General features: G+C 40.0%; 1 protein-coding gene across 3 annotated transcripts in view; it reads left to right on the top strand.

Moving 5' to 3' along the window:
- The window catches only part of BHD (folliculin), a 79,458-nt gene that overhangs the window by 10,236 nt on the left and 51,762 nt on the right, over positions 1 to 17,460 (top strand). The window contains exon 2 of one of the 3 annotated variants that reach the window (XM_071684107.1): positions 15,733 to 15,843. The exons of the other annotated variants lie outside the window; for them this stretch is intronic. The gene's annotated coding sequence lies outside the window, so the exon portion shown is untranslated. The remainder of the gene's footprint in view (positions 1 to 15,732; positions 15,844 to 17,460) is intronic. 3 annotated transcript variants of the gene reach the window in all.

Raw genomic sequence — 17,460 nt, 5'->3', positions numbered from 1 at the left:
TCGATGATGAATATCTGCTTCTTATGATGAAGAGGAGTATCATTGAACCATCATACCTTCAGCATGCAGAGAGCAATGGTTGTTGCGGGTTTTGTGATAACAATAAGATTTGGCTGAATCCCCTCGGTAACCGCTCCTCCAATAGGAGTAACTATCCTCATAGATTAGAGATAGATTATATCCCTGGTTTCTCATTTGGACATCGGGTAAATGAATTATGGCATAATATATTGGCTCAGGAGATAGCAGAATCAGAGAACAGTAGCCCTGTGGAAATCTCGATCTTTACATACTTGAACATACTGTTAACCACCCAGTTCGCTTTGGCAGTGTCGCTGGTTAACGCACAAGGGGTTTAAATGTACTTAAGGGGATTAGTATCAGGATTCATGCTCAGAGGGTTATGTCGTCTTAAACAGGGACTACACTGCGTAAGCGGTCAAGAGTGCTGAGTGTATTGGTATTACTCGAGTTGTCCGTTGTGTCTGTTATACTTAAAGCAATGAGTTATCCTACTTTAAGGCTTATGTTTACACAAAGAATCAGTCTGCACTACATAACGTTTTTTCTTTTTTCTTTTTTCTTCTGTTTGCTGGAAAACTCCCTCCTACAACTTCTTGCCAAGCTGGCAAGCTCCACCAGGGCAACCGGGAACGTTCAGAGGGAACAGGTACGCAGGAACAAAAATCGCATTCGTAATTCATCGTGCACCTGGCCGCACAGTTGTATGCTGGTATGACGCCTGTAGGTCTGCTGCCGGTAGCATGTGTGACACTCCCTCATGCATTCGTCGTGTAGGGCAGATCCAAGTAGTCGGCATAAATATCTTGGTGAAACGTAACTCATTTTTGCCCTTCGTTAATACTTATCATAAAATTGACTGTGTTGAAGTATAGATATCCCATATACACCTTTTCTTAGGTAATGATCTGACACCTTCTCACGTGAGATGTTAGTTTGTCCATGGGCTTCTTCCTATGATCGACGAGTAGAACGGCAGAGAACGCTCTCGTCTATCAAATTCCAAGCAGGCGGTCATGTATCACGCATTAGTGTGTGTGGTTCTTGTGTGAGTCTGTGTGTGTGTGTGTGTGTGTGTGTGTGTGTGTGTGTGTGATATCTGTTTGTGTGTGTATGTGTGTGTGTGCGTGTGTCTATTTGTTTGTGTTTACGTAAGCCACTGTGTTGAGGGCTGGCTGGGCACAGCGACCGACCAGCCACGGTACAAATTCATCGCTACATCACACACTATTTCTGGAACACATTATCATCTACTCTAAACTGGGAGAGGAGCTTTTTATTCTTTATATCAGTGTGGACTTTGCCATCACTGTCACAACCGTAGGCATTTACCCTAGTGTGTACTTTTCTAGGTCTGTGTACATGCTGAACATTCCTTTGACTGCGTGTCCTCTCCTTGCACTCCCCGAACTGAGTTCACTATCAGAACATTCCATTCACGTACTCATTTTCCTGAACTTCTCAAGTCGTGTATACTCATTAAACTATGTTTACTTTCAAGTACTTATTTCTATTACCCTCAACTGCGTACGCTCTCTCAGAACTCTGATACTCAATACTTTTCGGGACTTACAATTATTGTTCGGTCTATCACCCATGTTTACACTCCTAGCTATATCTATTTTTCTCGTAGTCTCTGCGTTGCACATAGATTTGTTTTGGCTATGCACAAATCCGTAGAAGCCTTTTTTCATACCTTTGTACATGTGAACTGTCCTAAGAATATATATATATATATATATATATATATATATATATATATATATATATATATATATATATATATATATATATTGTACCAAAACCAAACTACGTGCACTACCTCAGTACTCAGCCGTGTATATTGCTCCAGTACCCTTACAGCCTTGTAAGCAAGAACTGACATTATACTTTATGCTAAGCACAGCGTCTGGTTCTCTTAGACTGCTAAGCACCTCGACAAACAAGTTCTTATATGCTCCAGTGTCCTCATGACGTGATCGCTCCTTATATCTGTCTGCTTCCCTCTTTCTCTGCCTCTCTACATTCCTTCCTATGGTATCGAACTCTGAATATTTGTTTTCTACATAGCAGACAACGCTCACTTACACTATTTTGATTTTCCTGTAGAAATAACTTTTCTTTCTCCCTCTTTCTCATGCATGGTACCAGCTCCAGTATCTGTCGAACGAACCGAACCAGACGTGAGGTTAGTTGATTTTGGATGCATTTGTATTTGTTTGAATATGTGTGGATATTTACTGTATGTATTTTTTTAAAGAGAGGGCTCCAGTTACGGATATAAGTGCCTTAAATCAATCATATAAAAGGGCGGAGGAGGCAGAATTAAGGATAATTAGGGAGAAATGATTTAAGGGTAACTTGGAGAAAATCTGAGGGGGGAAAAAACGTGTTTCAAAGATTAACGAGATCGTTTCGGGATTTTTCGGCCCTGTCAAGTTGATATGTATATCATGATCACATCAAGGCAGTAGCCTCGCCCTCTCGCTCGCTGCCCTGATTGATAATGATGCAGTGAGGTTGTTTAGCTAACCCCTTGAGCACGACGGTAACGATCCTCAAGCATGGCCTGGCCTTTGACCTGATCCTTGTGTGGTCTGCAGCCTTGTTATGTTTGCTCTTGACTTCGTCGATGACCAGTCAAGCAAGGGGCGGTTTAGGGTGGAGCGGACGAACTGCTCGTACAGGACACCAAGTTATTCTTTTTTTTGTGTCCAAAATTGGTACCGGTAAATACTCTGAGGGCGTATAGTTTAGTTACAGCCTTTGTGTTCATGTTTGTGTTGTGGGACGTAAATGTCGTGTGCGTCTCGTGTGTGATAACGAGTATGGTTGGAAGTCTGTTGAGCTGAAGTGGTTGACCATTCAGTCATGAGAAGGTCTTCGGTTGGATTCATGTACGTTTGTGGTTGAGATGGACGATGGATTCTGTGGGATTGCAGACATCTTGCTTAGAGTGAGTCACTGATTGAACTGTGTGATGTACTGATGCATAGTTGCTACTGCTGTCCTGGCTTTACAATGTGATTGTGACGTCAACTCCATATGACAGGACTTTCACACGTATCAGCTGGTGATGGGAGGTCGGTAAGAAGAGACAAAAAGGTTTGAGAAAGAATTATTCCCGAGGGCACTGCCGTTTGTGTGTGTGTGTGTAATTGTTACGAGGGTTGCGTCAAGAATCTTGTGTTACGATGTAGTAGGAGGTACCGTTAATTACTTAGCTGTGACATATTGCCGCTAATACTCAGCGGGAAGAGGTTAGTGGATGGCTGAAGACATTCAGGATGCGTAGTGTGAAGCTTGTGTTCAGTGTGGTAGAGGTGCAATCATAAATATATATACATATATATATATATATATATATATATATATATATATATATATATATATATATATATATATATATATATATATATTGATTGATTGATTGATTGCGCGTACAGAATCGAGTTGTCTGCACCGTTTATGTATTTATGTATTTACTCTGCAATAACCCCAAGTTGATCATTCTGGTCACACCAGTAGCCTGCCTCGGATCACGCTATACCCACACCCAAGGGACTCGGCACGTGATAACAACAGTACACGCACCACACAGTCTGAATACCTTGGCATCGTGCGTAGCACGTATTAAACGTCATACAACAGCTGTTCGCTCCCTACCGCATGGCTTTGCTGTAGGTACCAACGTTTAATGAGAAAGGCAACGGCTTAGCTAAATGAGAATGATATTTATAAAAATTACAGTTGTATATGAAAAAAAGAAAGAGATTATCAGGACTGTTTCAGAAATATTATTGCATGCTGCAGGTAAAATGACTGCACAAGAGAAACGTCTAATGAAAAAAAAAAAGCTTGGCACCATTCGTTACTGACGTGAACGATCTTAGTGGCCGAGTGTGATTACTTCTGTGATCAACTATTTCGAGTAATGATATCTTGAAAGACGAGTCAGCGAATCCGTAACTGTTTGGATAGTAGTGTCAGGCAATAGCTGTTGTAAGAGCCAAGCACTTGAATCAGTCATCGTCAAGATTAATGACTCGGTCGATGCTGTTATGAAACCAAGTCCTTGAATACGTTTGAAGATGAATGACTGTTTAAAAGGGAGACTGTTTATATGCACTGCGGTTGAAGCTTATCATCGTGGGTTGGTGTGCGGACCCCGGACCCCGCCCGTAGTCAAGGATCACTGTCGCTAGCACTTGCTACCGAAATTGATTCTCGGTCCTGCTTCATTCCAGTGTTGATAATATGTAAAACTGAATTATGTCCTTTTTTCTTCTACCAGATTTTAGATATTCCAGCGTTCATTATGCGCGTGGTGCCTCGTGAAGATTTGGGCCCTCTGACTGAGGGAGGAGACATGTAAACACACTTTGTATAAGCGGTGTAGTACATTAGCTCCTTGGATAATATTATACGTGTTTATCTTCTTGATTTAGTGTTATGCTCTCTCTCTCTCTCTCTCTCTCTCTCTCTCTCTCTCTCTCTCTCTCTCTCTCTCTCTCTCTCTCTCTCTCTCTCTCTCTCGTAGTGAAATAATTTGCTTCTTGAATGTAACCTGCTTTCCACTTTCCTTCTGTTTTTTATACCCTTTGAAATATTCTTCCATTCACCATGTCTCCTTGCTCTCCGTTTTGTTCCTCGGTGAATGAATAACGCCAAGTTTCTTGCGTAAGTTTGCAAACGACATTAGCTGCAAATTTCTTTGTTTCACGAAATGTTTATTCTGCTCAAAGGAATGACGCACGGCAACAGGCTCAAATTCAGGATATTCCTCCTCCAACTTGCGTCAAAACACATACCCTTGTGTGGAATGTGTACCAAGGCTGACACTATTAAGCTTTATGAGGAGTGTTAGTCCCATGTCTGGTCAAGTTCACGTCACATTAAGTGTAAAACGTGAGCCTGTTAGTACGCTGAACGCTTGGTATCCCAGGAGCCTGGCGAATGTAATCTAAAGCTTGCTCGACATTTCAGGATCTTAGCCCCATTACATATCCCAGATTCCTCTTCACTTCACAAACAGAAGCTCTTCAAGAAGCGGTATATCGTAATGTCAGCCACTTGTAAATGGAAGTTCGACTGATCCCTCACGTCTTATTTATGACTCGGTTCTTGTGTACATCCAACAACAACAACAACTGATGATACTATGACGTAGCTCTCTAAACGTAAACATATCCAGATATCACACATTTATCTCAGAATGTTTCAAGAATGGCTGCCGATGCATGACTTTTTTTATTATTATTATTATCATGATTCCTTGCCTTGTAAACTAGACAGGGAAAGAGAGATAAAACCAGACTAGTAAAGAAAGTGATCAAGGCGAGCATCTGACAGTTAACATAGCAGCTAAATTTAACTTGGTTGCCCCTGACACTTGTTAAGCTTAACTCCACGAGGAATAGGTCTTCCTTGAGCGTGTCTCATTCTTCCAGTTATACCATTTAGAGAGGATATCCGTTCTCTTATTCACTAGTATATGCATACACATATATGTATACATTGAACGCACCTACATGTACTTTGATACCATTTGTATGATATGAAGCAATATAAAGGAAATGCTCTGTGTGCAAACGAACTGATTCCTCGTGTTTTCGGAAAAGTATAATTGTACATACATGATTATGAGGATGAATGTTCCTGATCTACCTCTAAGTTAAAAGATGAACAAATAGCCATGATATATATATATATATATATATATATATATATATTTTTTTTTTTTTTTTTTTATACTTTGTCGCTGTCTCCCGCGTTTGCGAGGTAGCGCAAGGAAACAGACGAAAGAAATGGCCCAACCCCCCCCCCCCCCCATACACATGTACATACACACGTCCACACACGCAAATATACATACCTACACAGCTTTCCATGGTTTACCCCAGACGCTTCACATGCCTTGATTCAATCCACTGACAGCACGTCAAACCCTGTATACCACATTGCTCCAATTCACTCTATTCCTTGCCCTCCTTTCACCCTCCTGCATGTTCAGGCCCCGATCACACAAAATCTTTTTCACTCCATCTTTCCACCTCCAATTTGGTCTCCCTCTTCTCCTCGTTCCCTCCACCTCCGACACATATATCCTCTTGGTCAATCTTTCCTCACTCATTCTCTCCATGTGCCCAAACCATTTCAAAACACCCTCTTCTGCTCTCTCAACCACGCTCTTTTTATTTCCACACATCTCTCTTACCCTTACGTTACTTACTCGATCAAACCACCTCACACCACACATTGTCCTCAAACATCTCATTTCCAGCACATCCATCCTCCTGCGCACAACTCTATATATATATATATATATCGCAATAATCATGTATGCGCTTTAAAAGAGTATCTAAACATCTACTAACTAAACAAAAACTATGATATACAGCGAAGGAAACAATCGTAATTATGAGTCCAAGGATGATTAGTCCAATTTACTCCACGATCTCTCGAGGGCATTTTTCTTGTGTGTGTGTGTGTGAAGCCACTCATTAAAGTCATTATAGGGAATTTTGTTACTAGGATGTAACTGTGGTGGGACCTTCATGTTAGATTATGGAGCTAACCTTCAACACCTAGTCATCACAACAATACGCGCCGCAGAAAGTCGAGAAAGCTACACGCATCGTGCTATGCCACTTTTTTTTCTTTAGTTAGTTAACTCGAGACAGCATTACAGGCTCAGTCTACTTGCTCTTATAATAAACCAAGAATGAGGTAACATGATACCGCTGAGCACATGTGGCTTGCAAGATAAGCAGTAAATTTGAACCAAATGGGTTTCCCTTGGTCTTCATAATATTTTTTTTTTTAACTCTTTGTGTAGAGAAAGTGTTAAGGGCTTATAGATAGGATTATATCATGTTAAATGTGTTCAAGGTCATGTATTACCTAGGTGGCCACATTCATTCTGTAACCTCTATAGCAATGGTTAGTGTGTAAGGTAGTCTCATTAACCCTAATTCTATAGCTTCTGTAGCATGACCTAGTGGTTAAGATGGCCTCATTAACTCTCGTTCTATAACCACTGTAGCAGCGTCATATTAATCTATTTCTCATCCATTTTCTCTCCGGGCGCTGCTACCCCTCCTTGGTTAGTCAGTTTCCCCTCCTGAGCCTTTATATGTGCAGCCTCATCACCTCCTGCGGGAGGTTCCCATGGTATACCGCCATCCCGGGAATCCTGACATCACCCGGTTCCACGCATCCTGCCAGGATTCTGTCTGAGAAAACTACCAAAAATTGAAGTTAATAGTTCGGGGTATTTTTCAGCTCAAAAAACATTTTGTTTCAAAATTGAAACATAACATGTTCAGACACCTCTATACTTGAAATTTTCATGGAAAATATGTGATAAAGTTCTCAGTTACCGATAGATACCAAGTAAATACGAAGCAAATTATCAAATGATACTTTATAATTGCTTTCATTTAAAAGATTAATTAATCGTCGTAAAGACGACCTATCGAAATTTTAACCCCAGATTTGTATTCAGCGTGAAAAATAATCCTTTTTATAAGGTTTAATGAGAAATCGACTTTTCTGAGAAAATTACCAAAAATTGAAGGTAACAGTTCAGGGTATTTTTCAGCTTAAAAAACTTTTTGTTTCAAAAGAGAAACATAACGTATTCAGACACTTCTATACTTGATAATTTAATAGGAAATATATGATAGAGATATCAGTTACCGGTAGATACCAAGTAAATACGAAGCAAATGATTAAATGATACTTTACAATTATCTTCATTTAAAAGATTATGCAAAGGTCACAAAGACGACCTATCGAAATTTTAACCTCAGATTTGTATTCAGTGTGAAAAATAATCCTTATATTTACGTTTTGTAGGAAATTATTTTTCTGAGAAAACTACCAAAAATTGACGGTAATAGTTCAAGGTATTTTTGAGCTCAAAAAAGACTTTTTGTTTCAAGATTGAAACTTGACATATCCAGACATCTATACTTGAAATTTTCATGGAAAATATATGATAAAGCTCTCAGTTGCTGATAGATACCAAGTAAATACGAAGCAAATGATGAGATAGTACTATATAATTGTCTTCAGGGTATTTTTCAGCTCAAAAAAACTTTTTGTTTCAAAATTGAAACATCACATGTTCAGACACTTCTGTCCGAAGCACTCCCACGTCGCCAGTCTATATGAAGCTGGGCCTTATGTCAGCTCAAATATTCTCCCTCTCTTGCTCTGTCTCTCGCCGTAAGTCCTCTTAGGAGGGTAGGGTAGATAGGGAAGTTATTTGGTTGAATCTCTCATGGTTTATGACTTTCCCATTATCTTATTGCTCGTCTGTGTCCTTATATTACTCTAGCTTTTGCTTATATTCATCTCTATAATCAAGTTCCTCATTTTCCTACAGATTCTTTTGGTTCCCTTGCCTTGACCTTGCATCGCCCGACCGTCTCTGCGTCACCGTCTTAGCCTTCGCTTTAAGTCAAGAGACTGACATTGCTCCTGCCGTTCCCAGAAGCGCTCCCACACAGCCGTTGTCCTCGCCTGACCCGCCACAGTGCCAAAACAACCTATCAATTCCTACGCCATCATAATGCTCCTACCTGACTGGCTGGTGCTGGGGATACGGGAGGCTGACGTCATGATTGCTAATATGTGATTGGCTCATGTAGTGTGGTTTCCTTTACCCGCAAACCAATGGTCAAAGAGTTGCCATGGTTACAGGGGTAGAAGAGTGTATCTGTCAGGGGTTGACGACGCTCAGGGTGACGTCACGCGGCCATGGCTAGAGCTGGTGTTGTTCCTTCGTGTGTTTCCTGCTGCTGGTACAAGTGTTGTTCCGGCTGCAGCTGTTGCTATTGCGGCTCTGTTGTGTTGCTGTTTGCTGCTGTTTATGCTTCTTCCATTCTATTTTGTTGACAGTAATTTTTCTTCTTGTCTAAGGCTGCGGTTACGTTTGCTACTGTTTTCATTACCTACATTGCTGTATTAATAGCTTCTCTTACTTCCGCTGTTACACTGACTGTGAGAATAGTTGTGGCTGCAGGCACTCCTGTTATCTTTTCACGGCAACCTCTGTTCTTGCTGCAATCATGGCTTCCCTTGAACCAGTGATGCTCTTGATGATGTTCACTGAGAAAACTAAAGGAAATCTCACCGCTGATACCCCTTCCTGGTAAACGAATCAGGCTATCATGTTTTTCTTTAGGGGTTGTGCACATGCGTCGAGGAAGATAACTAGGAAGATATAGCATGAGTGCCAGCATGCCTTGGTGTGTGTGTGTGTGTGTTTGTGATCGAGTGAGGTAAGCGGTTGTATGAGTGCTTTCAAGGTGTCAAATGTCAGAAAGTGTGCTATTATCTACAGACTTGAGAGAGAGAGAGAGAGAGAGAGAGAGAGAGAGAGAGAGAGAGAGAGAGAGAGAGAGAGAGAGAGAGAGAGAGAGAGTTTATTTGAGTATAATCAGTTGTTTTCTAAAGTACGAATGTACGTAATTATAATTTACATTAAGCTTGTGTGGAAATAAAAAGAGTGTGGTTAACAGAGCAGAGGAGAGTGTGTTGAAATAGTTTGGACACAGAGAGAATGAGTGAGGAAAGGTTGACAAAGAGGATATATGTGTCAGGGGTGGAGGGAACACGGAGAAGCGGGAGACCAAACTGGAGGTGTGTGTGTGTGTGTGTGTGTGTGTGTGTGTGTGTGTGTGTGTGTGTGTGTGTGTGTTATTACCTGATTGCACTGCATAAGAAAGGAGTTTTACACTCGTGGGACCTTCTTCTCTTGAACATTCTCTATTATCACACATCTTTTAATTTCGGTATATTTCTTTTCATCTATTCCAACAAGTTTTTTAACTTCATTTCATGGCCTCAGGTTGTTTTATCCTTGAATCTACGAACAACTGGTCACTGTTGATATAAAACCGGTTTAAAGACTGAGTAAAGATTGTGATTAGGTCACCCCTTACTTTTCTTTCTTCCATGACGGACATATTTACTGACTCTAACCTTCCCCGCTAACTCAGCGGTGGTAATTCTAACAATACCTTTGTCGCCCCCTCTTAGACCTTCTTTGTGCTTCTTGAAGTCTGTGTTGTATGTGTCATAATTTAAGATGTAGTTTTCTTTCTGTGAAATTTAAGACGAGATATATAACGCAATATCTTAAGGATACAGAGGGTTGCCATACTACATTTTCGACTTTTCTTATACTTAGGTTATAAAAGAAGGCATTTATCACGAAGAATTATTTACTATATTTGGTTTTCATTTGTCGAACGTCTGACTGCTGTCAGCACGGTCCATTAGCGAGGCCATCGACTTGACAGACACTTGGGCCTGACAAGGAACTTATCACGCGGTAATTCAGTTGGCGTTTCTACCACTGCAACTCCACGCCAGCTTTACCACTCCACAGCCATCAACTTGTGGCCACTAACCCATCCAATCTACAACCACTAACCCAACCATTTCATAACATTTAACCTTACCATTACACAACCACTCTACAACGACCAACTGGACCATGTCATAACCATTAACTCCACCATTTCATATCTACTAACTCAACTACAGGACAACCTCCAACCCAACCTTATGACCATCAAATCAACCACATTGTAACCACTGTTTCATCCACTCTACAACCACCAATCCAACCATCTCATAACTTTTAACCCAACCACTACAGACCCACAAACTCCAAAACAACCAACCCAGCTATTTCAAAACCACTGACTCAGTCACTTCATAACCATCAGCCCAACCATTATATAACCGCTAACTCATCCACTCCACAACCGTAACTCGGCAACCAGCAAATCTATCTCTTAACAACCACTGTCTCAAGCACTTCACAACCATTGAATGAACCACTTGACAACCAACAACACAAACTCTCCAAACCATTAACTCAATCATCCCACGATCACCAGTTCAACTAGGAGTTGTTAGTTGTACTTTCCCCCCAGTCTTATTGATATAAAGAACTGAAAAGTGGGCAGGGCACTGAGAATAGAGGGGAAAAATAAGATTATTGTAAACAATGTATTCAAAACTGACACACAAAAAAAAACGCCAATAAGTGATTACAACCAATGATAACCTCACCTGATTTCCTCCAGTCCAGGGACAGATATTAAACGGTTTTCAACGTCTTTTTTTGCGTATTTTCAACATTATTTTTGGAATACATCATTATTATCTTATTGAGTTGCGTTCATCGTTATTTTTAGCTATATCATTGTCATTTTTTTATGGTTTATTTTCAGAGTTGTTTTAAAGATACATCCTGTTATTATTATAATTTTATTATTATTATTATTATTATTATTATTATTATTATTATTATTATTATTATTATTATTATTATTATCATTATTATTATCATTATCATTATTATTATTATTATTATTATTATTGTTATTATAGATCCTCTTTGTGAGAATTTTGCAACTTCGAGGGGGCAATCCACACACGAGAGGAGCAACTTAGGGCCCTTCGGGCAAAAAGGTACCTGACGGTGGTGTATTCTTTTCTATACGCTGATGATGGTACATCCTCGTTGAAGGTTGAATCCATTAGCACATTTTTACACACACACACACACACACACACACACACACACACACACACACACACACTGAACACCATATATATATATATATACATATATATATATATATATATATTATATATATATATATATATATATATATATATATATATATATATATATATATATATATATATATATGGTGTTCAGTGAACGATTCGTGTATCGACACCATACAGTGATCGTACAGGGAGATGGTACCCCGGCCGACCCAAACTGTAAGACATACGGCAAAATAACTCGGATCTCGGCCTCCAGGTCCAGGCAGAGAACCAACCACAACGCATGCGTGTCCCCAAGGTTCGTCTCCAGACCTTCCACGGTCAGCGATTTGCTTCCTTCCGCATGGCATGTGGTAACCGGTGTTTTGCCTGGTAACTAGGAGATGATTTTTAGTGTGTTGAGTGCCTGGTGATTTGTTTTGTTTGTTGTTGAAGGTTGTGTATCGCTGGGAGAGCCTGTTGACCACACTGGTGCCTTGGTGAGTGCTCATTACTGGCGGGGTTGATGAATGACGCCCCGGTTTGGTGTCTGCTTGACTGTTAGTAGTAACTCCATCCCCAGTGGTTGACTACAGTGGAGTGATCAGGTTCCTCGAGGTTGACAGAAGTCGTTGCCAGAACGTCACAGCTAGATTGCTGCAGTCACAGCTATTTACAACTTTATTCCGTCCTTCTTTGTCGAATTTCTTTCTTCTCTTTCTTACTCGTATTAGTAGCTTTCTCTCTTGAATATTTACGCACGAAGTGAAAGCGGAGATTGGGTGAAAGTTAAGGCCAAGGTCAGACGCTGATGACTGGGGCTTTCTCTACTTGATACTGTCACCGAACCTCGTATCTGTGAACATTGTTCACTTTTCTGTGGATTCTCGTGGAGAGCAACGAATCTTAGTCTGAGTGGCACTGAAACCATCATCCGTATTGTAAGAATGTACGTAGTATATTTCTTGTGTACATCACTACAGGGGAATGGAGGTCACCTGGCTAATAAGGGCGGCGTACCCAGCAACCCCAATGGTCTGGCTGGGGGTCGGTTGGTGAACAGGATAATCCTCGGCCACTATGGGAGACTTCCATGCCAATGGCTGCAGATGTGCGATTTTTCTCAACTACAGTCTGTTCTCTCAACGTCTCCCTGTAGTACTAAGATTATCGTACATGAAATATCAGGTAAACCATGGCAGTTTTATTGTATTCATTCGGTACCTTCAGGGGATTTGAGTTTCGCCTGGCCATATAAAAAGGTCATATCGTACAACCTCCGCCAAGCTCAGTTTCGTACGAGTAATAATGATGTACGACAAATGAGAAAAACGAACACAGTGTTTCTCTGCGTTATAGGTAGGTGTCTTTACTGTCAAGTACTGATCTCTAGCTGACCTTTGAAATTATATATATTAAAGTCTTTATGTGCTAACCAGATGACAGGAACCGTAGCCATATCTATATGCAAGTTTGAGATGAATCTTCACTTTGAATCCTCTGGGAGAGTCCGAGCGACCTTGATGTACAGTCAGGGTCGCTAGACCCTATTTCGAGTTTGTTACTGCCAAAAATGGCATCTATGAATGCGTGAAAACATTGCATCAAGGGTTTCAGACATAGTGCACGACGAACCAATCAGTAATGATGAACATGTTCATAAGATTAAGATCGCTGCAAGAAGATAAGGCATTAATGTCCTCCTAGAGAAGCTTATAGAAGAATTTAAGATTTTACAGATAAATAGGTCGCGGGAACTTCTTTAAGATCCTGAGATTCGTCAAAGAAAGTGATATTCATATGTAAATATATTTAGTTAACTGTTTTCAGAGACGACTTGTATTGCGGATACATTTACCTTAAATGCAGTGTTTGGTATCATTGACAGGACAGTGACACCAAAATCTATTCAGTTATTGGCAAGATATTTGACGTTAGGAATTGAAAAAGAAAATAGAAACGCTTCTAGGATTTGAAGGAAATATTCAAACACATGATGCATATTTGGCAAGGAAGGTGTCATGTTGTATATGTCATCCAAAGGGGTAAGATGTAAGGCCAAAAATAGTCCTCCCCAGATAAGGTAGACAAGAAAAAATATTGTCATCAAAAAGTGTAGGTAAAACTCAACCCCCAGAATTTGGGTAACATGTCCTCCCAGAATGTGGGGAGGCGGGAAAGTAAAAATAGCACACGAGGTGTGGGAGATACGCCATAAATATCTTCCTCAGCTTGAAAATTCTAAGCTTACTGTTAATGTTTATGTAAGGTATCTATTTATATTGTTTACACACACACACACACACACACACACACACACACACATATATATATATATATATATATATATATATATATATATATATATATATATATATATATATATATATATATATATATCCTGGAGTAAAAGTTTTGTGGGGTATTTAGATGGTGGGAGATGCTGGGGACTTGTGTTACGAGTTATTACATGGGTGGAAGGGAGCCAGCCGCCCACGGTGGCAGGGCCTGGGGGCGGCGCTGGCCCGGGCTGGGCCTTGCACCAACACTTCCGGCAGAGGCTGTAGCCTGGGGAGATACACCGCTGGTGTGGTTGAGGATGATTGGAGTCGCATTGGGTCGGGTTATTCTGGGGGAAGGGTGTTGATGGTAGGATAAGTGGACGGTTGTGGTCAGAGCGTTATAGATGGTTTTGTGTAGTGGGTAGTGTTGGGGTGATGTGCGGCGAGTGATAAGGGTACTAGTAGAGGTAAATATGACAGTCGGAAGAGGAAATGATGTTGGCAGTAATATACTACTACTAATAATAATAATAATGATAATAATAATGATAATAATAATAATAATAATAATAATAATAATAATTATAATAATTATAATAATAATAATTATAATAATGATAGTAATAATAATGATAATAATAATAATAATAATAATAATAATAATAATAATAATAATGATAATAATAATAGTAATAATAATAATAATAATAATAATAATAATAATAATAATAATGATAATGATAATAGTAATAATAATAATGATAATAATAATATCAATGATAATGATAATGATAATATTATTGATAATAATAATAAACTACTTTCAAACGTGCAGCTGATGGTTAAAAATGCGTTTTGGGTTAGGAGGGTGGCAGTGGAATGGGGTTAGTCATGGTAGAAGGGGTGTTTGAATGGGAATCCGAATATGGGGATAGTGTGCATATGGTTATGACTGATGGAGGGTGTAGCAGGTGTTGAAACCGGTGGTAAATCATCAAGAGACAAACTATGGAGGTATGGTAAGGGAGAGTGATGGGAGGGATGGTGAAAAAGCGATCCGATTTAGTATGGTAATGTGGTATTGGCAGGTTTCAAAATAAACATATGATCTGTCGGGGCAGTGATTACGTGGCCAGCTACGTTGTTCTGGGAGGATCCGGGTGCACCCGGTAACAGTACATAGGACAGCCAGATGACAAACAGTACACGGAAGTATATGAGAGAAACAAGTAACAGTACATGGAAGTATGTGAGGAACAGATAACCGTACATGGAATTATCTGAGAAACAGATAACAGTCCGTGGAAGTATCTGAGAGAAATAGATAACAGTATATGGGAGAACCAGATAATTGTTCATAGAATTATCTTGGTTAGCCAGATAAAGGCATGTGAGGGTATATGGAAGTGCCACGTAACAGTTCAATAGGATAGTACCAGGTAACAGTACCTGGAAGAAACTAAGGACAGAAGATTGGAGAACCTCGTCAGGACACCAGTAGAAAGTATATGGAAATGGTTTATGAAAATATGAGTGAAGGAGATGCTCGTTTGATTGTGGTGATGGACTCGTATGCCATTGTAAGTGAAAAGTTAATATAGCTGGGTTATGAAAGTGTAAGTTAAGAAGGAGCCTAGCCATGTGTCTTTACTATTTCAGCTTATGGGGGAGAGAGTTTTACACTCGTTTTGCCTCTTCTTTTTAACCTTGTGAATATGTACCATATCTTTACTACTGTGTATGTATGTATGCACACACACACACACACACACACACACACACACACACTAGTTTGTGTGCGTGTGATTACCTATTTTTATATGTTCGTGCTTTTGTGTTGTGCCGGCAGCCTCAGCCTGATGCTATGTCTGACCATCTCTCATTTCGCTGCTACACTCGCTGAGGTGCTTCATGATACTCAGACCACAAAGATGCCAAGTGAAGCGGACAGGAAATTCTGGTATGTACATATGTATAATTCATATTTCCTGAGCCAGTGTGACGCATCTTATTTATTTACGTGCAAGAGGGAGCTTTTGCATGTGCGTTTGTGAAGAGTTTTCACAGTACAGTGAAATAATCTATCCTAAGAATTACACTTAATTCTCAGGTATTTTCTCCTTACCCAATTTTTTTTCAGAATTTATGATTTATATTTCACGGTAGACGTAGCCTCCCCTACCCCCCACCTCCCCTCCAATATCACTAGGGACCTAGGGACTCAAGCTGTCAGCTTCTCCTTGTGAATCTTATCATTTCTAAATCAGGGATTATATATTTGTTACTTCATACATACCTGTGTCCTCTGCCTGCTAATCTCGTTTGGATTAGTCTTGTGGCTACAGGATAAGGCTAGAGGACAGGTTCTCATAACCCCCGGATAATATGTGACCAAGGCAACGTAGGTCGTCACTTGAGCCAAAACAACGGTCTGATGTCATCACACGTCATACCCCTCCATACCCCATGTGTCAGACTCTTGGGAAATGGTCCTCTGTACTTGCTATCATCTTCGTCTTCTCAGAGTGGGTGTCCTTTGTGCTTCTTATCATCTTCGTATGCTCGAAGTGGTCTCCTTTGTGTCTGTTATCTTGAGTATCTGCTCATAGCGGGACGCAGTGCCTCCATAGTTGATATCGTCCGAGCCTACTTTATGACCAACTCCGAGGACAACTTGGCGACAAACATGTTGATATACAGCTTGGCTCCATAGTGTACTTACTTCAGCTTATGTTATTGCTATCTTAAGGTTTATATATATATATATATATATATATATATATATATATATATATATATATATATATATATAATGGAATTCTTTGCATGCCCAATATGAATGCAGCTTCTGAATGCAATGAGGAAAGAAGGGCTTGTGTTGTAATGGTGATCAGATAATTACCAATGAAACTGAAAAATATGAGAAGCTGTTCCTAGGAACTTAAGTCTGTTCCACAAAATCACCTTTTATTGATTACCATTACTGAATCTTAGGTTGATGGTACTGTTTCAACTAATCAAATGCAACGGTAATGCAACTTCTCTTGCTGCTGTTAAAGATATTATCGTCATTGCTACCGTAACGAGCCAAGCAAGAGATGGCCCTCGACTGTAATTGTGTGTCTAGGCTAGACTACGCAAAGTTTGCATTATTGCCACACTTGACGTGCTGGGAAGAGGTCAGATGGCGGAAGTGGTATTTTTTGTACCGCAACTTTACGGGATCTCGTAAGGCCACGTTTAAGGTGACGGAATAAAATCTAAATGTATAAATCCTAATAACCTCATTTTTCGGGGTCAAAGAAATAAGCAATATTCTCAGATCTTTCTAAATCTCAACTGTGTAGCCTGCTTTATACAAGAAGAGACTTAAGTCACAAGAGTCATATCCGGACATAAGACTTCATTCATGAATTATCACTTCCACTCATCCGGTGCCCTTCTTGCCCGCAGCGATCCAGCTATCCGGTTCCTACGCCCCGCCTACTCAAGAGTCTTATCTTTTCCCTTGTTCTTAGACATGACCACTAATCCAGTATTTTATTATTGTGACATTCATTTTTAGCGTTGGACATGC

This window comes from Panulirus ornatus, chromosome 37 (genome assembly GCF_036320965.1).
Source record: "Panulirus ornatus isolate Po-2019 chromosome 37, ASM3632096v1, whole genome shotgun sequence".
In the NCBI taxonomy this organism is placed as follows: domain Eukaryota; kingdom Metazoa; phylum Arthropoda; class Malacostraca; order Decapoda; family Palinuridae; genus Panulirus; species Panulirus ornatus.
The sequence above is the reverse complement of the archived record's forward strand: the minus strand, read 5'-3'. Positions and strand labels throughout refer to the sequence as shown.